Raw genomic sequence first — 7,711 nt, forward strand, 5'->3', positions numbered from 1 at the left:
AAAAGAGTTTTGAATGATTTCAAAGTGTTAGAAACCGATTGGCTCAAAATAGTTTCTATTTTGGCTTAGGTTATGACTCTGGTTCTAGAAATTTGATCATGTAGCCTTGATTTTCGTTTATGTTGTTCTTGAGGCTTTGCTCAATGGAATGAGTTATTTTTGGAGAATGTTGGTTTACATCTTTAATGAAATGTTGTTAATCATGCAAGAGCTTGGTTTAAACTCAATCTAGAGGCTCTTGGGTGTGATGATTTGTTTGGATGAAATTGTTGCCATGACATACTAGATTTAATACTTAGATTAATTTAGAACTTGAATATGAGATATATGGTTTTTTTATTTGAAGATTTATTGCATAAAAATCAAGGATCTAGTCACTTTGTTTAAAGTCCATGCATGTTATACTCAGTTTTATGGCTTTTTATACAAATCGATTGTTCGAAGTGTATTTTGTGATTTTTGGTTGTTCATTCAAACATGATATCACTTAGGTTTGGATGATAAACATGTTAGGAGAGATTTTATGGACTTTTGGAGTCCTTGGAGTTGATTTGAAAGTGTTAGTCCAAGAACATCAAGAGTTGGTTCATTTTGACCTAATCTTGATGTTTTGACATTTTCTTTGCTATGATGAGTCTAAATTTTTATGAAATGTGTGTTTTGATGTCTTAGAATGATTTAGAACCAATGATGTAATTTTTTAGAGTTGATAAAATTGGTTTAAGCATGTTAGTATGTTGGAAGGTCAAGTGGCAATAAAGTGTAGTTTTTGGCCTAAAGGTGAATTGGCCTAGGAGTTTGGCATATTTTTTACTTTTTTTTTTTTGAAAAAAAATTTCTAAGTTCATTTTTGGATTTAGGACAAGATTTACATGAGGAATTTAATTTTGGTAAGATTTAGAGTTCATTTACAAAATCTTTATTTTAGGAGCAAAATTATAATTTCCCAAAAGCATATGGATAACTTTGTAATTTTAGTCCTAAATTAGTAATTTTTAGTTTTATAAGATTTTAGTGAGATATTCTAACCATAGAAAATATCTCATTTCAGTTTGCACTCGATTACGCTTCGCTTTACATTATGCGATATAACTGTAAGTTAGCCTCTAAATTACTCTCAGTTATTTATGCATGTACGGTAGTGAGGCTACTATGGTTTATATTCAAGTCACTTACGCTTAATGTAATTGTTATAATATATGAATGTCATGTCCTCTGTCATACGTTTATCTATTATGCATGAGTTTTTTATTTTATTTTATTTTATCACGACCTCAAGTGCTAGGATGAGAAATTATCCTAGTGCAACTCCATTATCTACGTTGGAGTGTTTAAATTGGATGTGAAATCATTTGTGTTGAAAAAGTACAATCAACAAGTTTCAAATGGGACCTAAGTAACTGGTTATCAGAACGAAGTCAGGCACCCAATGCCGGCGGTACCAACTACATGTTTAAGAATTTTATTAGTTTAATTATCATAACGTACTCAAAGCTAGCATAGATGCCTGTGATGTAATGCGATACTGGCAGGAGCACATGGCCATTGGGGAGTTGTGGAACATCTACAGTTTCATGTTAAACAACCATGTATATGCAACAAAGTCATGTTCCAGTCAAGTTATGCCACGTTCACGTGAAGTCATGTTACGTTGATGTATAATCATGTTATTTATACGTCATGTCAATCATGTTCAAGTTCATGTTATGATGTATACATGCTATTTTTACTGTCATGCATGCCTATGTATATTGTTGATAGTTTAGTAGCTTACTTTCTTAGATTTGTAAAATTCTCACTTGGTAGTCCCAATTACCATTCTCCCAGAATGAAAGATGAGGTGTCAGGACTTCGAGAATCTGCGCACAACCAACTAGACAAGGTTTAATACACCTCACGTATGAAGCAATGATGAGGGGCTAATAGCATGGATACTCCATTTTTTGGATAGGATTTTGGATATTATAGCCGAGCTGCGAAAGCGACTCAGTGATTTAGTGCAATAGTTTTATTTCATGTTTGTATTTATGGAGCGCTATCTCCAGTACTTATTTTGATATAGTCTTGTTGGACAAGTGTTACTACATTTTAGATTTGTTTTTATTATAGAAATATTAATTAGGTTTATATTTTGGGATATAGTATTTCTGGTATACTGTTTATTTCTCAAAAAATAAATGATCAATTATGAATGTTGCATACTATTAGATGGTTTCTAGGGGCACTGCATCTTTAACGGTCATGAATAAGGGTATGTAACCTTGTGTTGCATGTCTCCATGCTTCAAGTTCTGTCAAATCCCAAGCAGAGTTTGGGGTCGTAACACCAATAAAATGAGATCAATAAACTGCATAAGTGACATTAGACCATAAAAGAGTATTGACGCTACTAGTGGAGTCATGTGGCATGACTCATAGAGGTTTTGATTAACCAAGAAAAATACTCCATGGGATGGATAAACCATCGCAGTAGGGGTGACAATATATAACACGACCTGTGAATCCAACACGAACATAATACAAATTAGTAGATTTGAGTTTGATATAAATGGATTTGGATTAAAACGGGTTCACCCGATAAGACATGATTAATAAACAGACCAATTGCGGGTCAACTTGTAATCAAGTCATATAATACAAATAAATTCTATTTTTGACATTAATATTAGTATATGACTACATAATATCTCAAACTATTGAGCTTTTTTCTGTTAATATGTAATTTTATTTTATGAAAATATTAATTTTCTTATATATTATTTGTTTGGATATTGATGATAAAATATTGAATCATGAATCCAGTTGTAATTGTGAATGATTTTATATAGTTATCCTTGTAGTATATATGAAATTATATTAATTTGGTGAAAAAATAAATATACAGGTCAACGCAAACTATTTATATGAAATGAGTTAAATGGATCATATCCAGAATAATTAAACGGGTCAAGTGAGTCATGTCGTGCCACTTGTAATTTAAAGGGGTCGTGTTAGGATTTTGAGATCTGACTCGTTTAATTAAATGGGTCGTGTTTGGGTTGATATATATAATCTAATACTCATGACGACACGAATGCGACTCACAAACATGAATTGCCACCTACTTGCTGGAAGCCAATAACTTTGATACCATGATATGAATTAAAATATGTAACGCCTATAAATAAATTTGATGGAAAAAATTTCTTTTATTTAGACATTGGATATACCATGAAGACTTAGGAGAAATTCATGAATTAAGAACTAGACAGGTTTTCAGTTTGAATGCATAGTTGAATTATGATCAGCTAGAAGAATGTAATGCTATTTGGGTTTTTTTGAGGCATAGAATCATTAGACAAAATAGATTGCATCGTTGGGTTGGTGATTGGATTTTATGGTGCAATAAAAGTTTTCATGATTTTTGGGTGCCAAATGGACAATCAGAGAGCATTACGTGGCATCCAGCGTGCCACATCATCAACCAACTGTCAGTAAGCCAGGATGCCATGTAGGATGCCCAAGTTAGCCAAGAAACACTAGGAAACCTCACCGACACTTGGCACCGTCATCATCCTCCATTTGGACCTCATTTACACATGTCAAGTTTAGTACATGTGAAGAATGAGTGTGAAACAAGGCAATACCATGCATTTCTTCCGAAGGTCTTACACCTTTTTGAAGCCCATACCCTGCCCTCCCCAACCATGTAACCCTCCTACCTTGCCCTCATTTTTGGTCTGAATTACAAACCCCAAAATCGAGCAACATGCCACTCGATTTTTGCCCTTCACTTCACACATGAGTTTGAGTTCTTTTGCAAGCAACCAAGGCACCCTTGTTGTGCCACCTGCACAGCCCTATACCCTGCCATGTACCAGCCATTGCAACCACCAAAACCACCCCCTCACTCTAGACAAACTGCCCCTTTCCCTTATGCCATTTGGTCACCTCCAGTCTCTCACAACAAGTCACTCATCCAACTCCACGAGCAAGAACACTTCAGCCCCATACCTCACCTACCGAAACTCACTCCCTCCATCTCAATTTCTTTTGTCCCACACGTCCACTGTATCTTTTCCTCACTTGTACACAAGCTTGCACATTGTTCGCATAAAAATATATCTGCAGGTGCATAGAATCGTAACAAGTAGTAAAGTATTTTAAAGAAAACGGTTATTGAACCCATAGGGAATAATTATGCTATTAAGTATTAAAATTCACTAAATTAATTAGTATTTAGAAAACCGAAATTTGAAGAATGGTTTATCTAAATTAAACTAAAGAAAAGAACATTAAAATTAAGATTTTAATAATAATGAGAATAGATCTAAAGGGTTTGACTTCACTTAGCAAATCACACACAATTTATTCTTTCTTGTTATAGAATCTCAATTATCCCAAATTGATTGTAAGAATCCCTTAACAATTCAATATTTTCTCTCGAACAATATCAAAAATATCTACAACTAATAGCTTCATATCTTTATGTGAATTTAACTAATTGGAAACTCATTAAGTTCTTTGGATTTTTCTTGAAAGTCACATTAGTCGCGGTAAATCATCTTTGTTTTCGCTCAACTAATGGTGTTTAATCCTAGAACTTTAATCACAAATCACCTCTCGGTCTCATTGCAATCCAAAAGATCGAACAATAGTAGTTAAAAAATTATAAGCATTAGAACAAGGAATAAACACTCAATCATAGAAATATTGAAAATAAAATAACTTGGAATATAAACGGTGTATTCGGTGGTAGGCTACATCAAATCTCTAGAAAATAGAATTAGTTCATAAAGAAATTAAAAAGAAAAATAATAAAACTGGAGTTCTTTGTTAAAATCGGTTGATGAAGCATTCGACTCTTGCTTCTGCCCTCCAGTTCCACATTCTCGAAAGAACACTTCAAATTTAAAAACTGGAACTCTAAACCTAAACTTAAACTCTCTAAACTCAAAATTCTCAACTCTCCAATTCAGAACCCCGACCTCCATCCCACAAGACAGGATTATATAGATGTCGTAATTCAAATCTGGAAACATGATAACTGTGGCTATCATCTCGCCTAAAAATCTAGAAAATAATTTCTAAAGATAGATGTTAACGTAAAAGGAAATATCTCAAGAATACCGGGATTATCTAAAATGGAAGATTCAGTGATATGCGGCTTGATTTGCGGATTCAGGAGGATTTGGTAGCCAATAGATTGATTTCGAAACTCGGATTTGGTGGTTAGCAGTAGATTGATCCCGGTCGGGATGAATTATCCCATCGAGTAGATGTCATGTGTGTTGAATATAACTGGCATGGAGGTCACAAAGACAACACTACCCTCTCTTCGCCTACCGAGTAGAAAGACTCCCGATCGGGATGAAAGACTCCTCTCACATTGTCTTATTGTTGCCCACGATATAGTTTAGGTTGGTCTTTTACGTTGGTCATTTAGACTGGTTGCCCAATCTAACCTCCTAGAGCCTGGTCGCCAAGTTTTCGCGCCTTCAAGTGGGCCTTCTGGTCGCGAGTCTCCTGGCCTATCGAGAGGTAAGCCTTCTCGCCTTTGGGCGAGAGAAACCTCTTTGCTACTCATGGGAAAGGCTCATTGCCCCAATCTCATCGGCTCTCTTCAGATATCACTGGCTCTCATCAGTCTGGATCCGTAGTCTCTTCTTTTGTACCAAAATGTCTTCCTTTTGCACTAAATATTCTCATTCCTTCAAAATCAAGAAAATAAATAACAATATGTAGAAATAAAATAAAATAAATAGCATTGGAGGGAAAATCACACTATTCATAAATAAAATAGTGATAAAAATACATAAAAATAGCATTTATCAAATACCCCCAAACTTAATTTTTGCTCGCCCTCGAGCAAAGAAGAAAATAAAAGATAATTTAAATAAGCATTGGTTTGATTCACAAAAATTATTGCCTTAAAGATTGTCTAAAGTCTACAATTCAGAGAAATCATTCAAGATCAATGAAGTCCAAAAGTTAATTCAAAACTCAATTCCACCGCATTATCCATCCCCACATTCGTGCATACCCATCATTCTCACTTCATCATTAGTTCCCTGGATAATTTTAAGCAAACAAATAAATAATGGATCTCTAAAAACTTCGTAGGCTTGCTTTTTAAATCACTCTCCACTAATGTAGAACATAAACTATCACCAGGAATCAATAGGTCTTTATTAAGCTTGTAATGTAAGGCTAGAGTGAGGGCTACAAAGAAAAGGTAGGATTCAAACAAAGCAAGAAAACTTAAGTTTGAACACTAACAGAATAAATAGAGCATTCTCACTTGTAACACAAACATCTCTTCTCAATCTTTATAAATCTCTCAACATACCTCTCTTTATTTCACTTTCAAGTATCTCTATCTTTACCCCTCTATTCGGTAGGTCAAGTTTTTTATTTTATTTTATTTTTTTGGAAATATTTCATACCTTTTCAACTGCCTTTGTGGATGACTCTCATTAGCCTTTTCTTGTTGGCCACACGGTAAACGAGTTGACTCTTCACATCCCCAAACTTATGATTGTGATAATATTGCTATAAGTACTTTACTTGTAGACCTTCTACCTCTGTCACCTTTCATGCTCTTGTGAATCTATGACTTTGTGTAAACTTAGTTCTCTTGAAAGGGACGAAAATTGGTGTTTAAGCTAAAATAGGGTAGAGAATATGAGGTTTATAAGAAAGAAAAACATAAGGCCAAAATATATTTCAATAAAGCTCAAATGGGTGACTAGAGATAAAGAGAATAAACAGGTAAGCTTGAAAGGCTCAATCGGTCCAAAGAATGCCTTAATCATTTCCCCAGTAATATTCTGTCTAGAATTTCGCCTCGAGTATAATCAAACAAGTTCTAGAGTAAGTTGAGACCATATAAATTCACAAAATTCACATAAAATTTCTCTAGGTACTCAAAAAAATTAATGATCATAAGAAGCATTCATTGAACATAGAAAATATCAAATTAAGTAAGATCAAGTATAGAATTAACAATTAGACTTAAGCAATGAGAATTTTTCCTAAAAATGATAATCAATTTGAATCATATTTTTATTATAGACTTTTTATTCATCAAACTATACTGTTTTTATCATCATCATTATCATTTTTATTATTATTTTTATTAATTTTTTTTAAAAAAATAATATTATTTCCCCTGATTTTGTCCAGTTCTGTCATTTGAATATTTTCCTTGAAGGTGTAACCATATACTCCTTGGAGATCTCCTCGCCTCTTCGTTCTTGCAAAATGAAAGAAAAGGAATAATAATAAGTAAAAATAAAAATTAATAAATAAATAAAAACTTGGGTTGCCTCTCAAAAGCGCTTTATTTAGAGTCTGTAGCTAGATATTGTCTACTCAGCATTTATTAATGGCGAGATCGATGGAGCACTCCTCCGAGTTAAAGTCTCCATCCATATAGAGTTTTAGTCTTTGTCCATTTACTTGAAATGTGTCTTTTGTCTCGTGATGGACTTCAATCGCCCCATAGGGGAAGACATGGATTACCACAAACGGTAAAGACCACTGAGAACGCAACTTTTCCAGGAAGAGTCGAAGTCTTGAGTTAAATAATAAAACTTTCTACCCAACTTCGAATTCCCTTCTCAGAATATTCTTATCGTGCTATCTTTTAGTTTTATCTTTGTAAATCCGAGCATTCTCATAAGCATCATTGCGGAACTCATACATCGCGTTGATCTGTAGTATTCTCTTCT

The sequence above is a fragment of the Juglans microcarpa x Juglans regia genome, chromosome 7S (assembly GCF_004785595.1).
Source record: "Juglans microcarpa x Juglans regia isolate MS1-56 chromosome 7S, Jm3101_v1.0, whole genome shotgun sequence".
NCBI classification, from domain to species: Eukaryota; Viridiplantae; Streptophyta; class Magnoliopsida; order Fagales; family Juglandaceae; genus Juglans; species Juglans microcarpa x Juglans regia.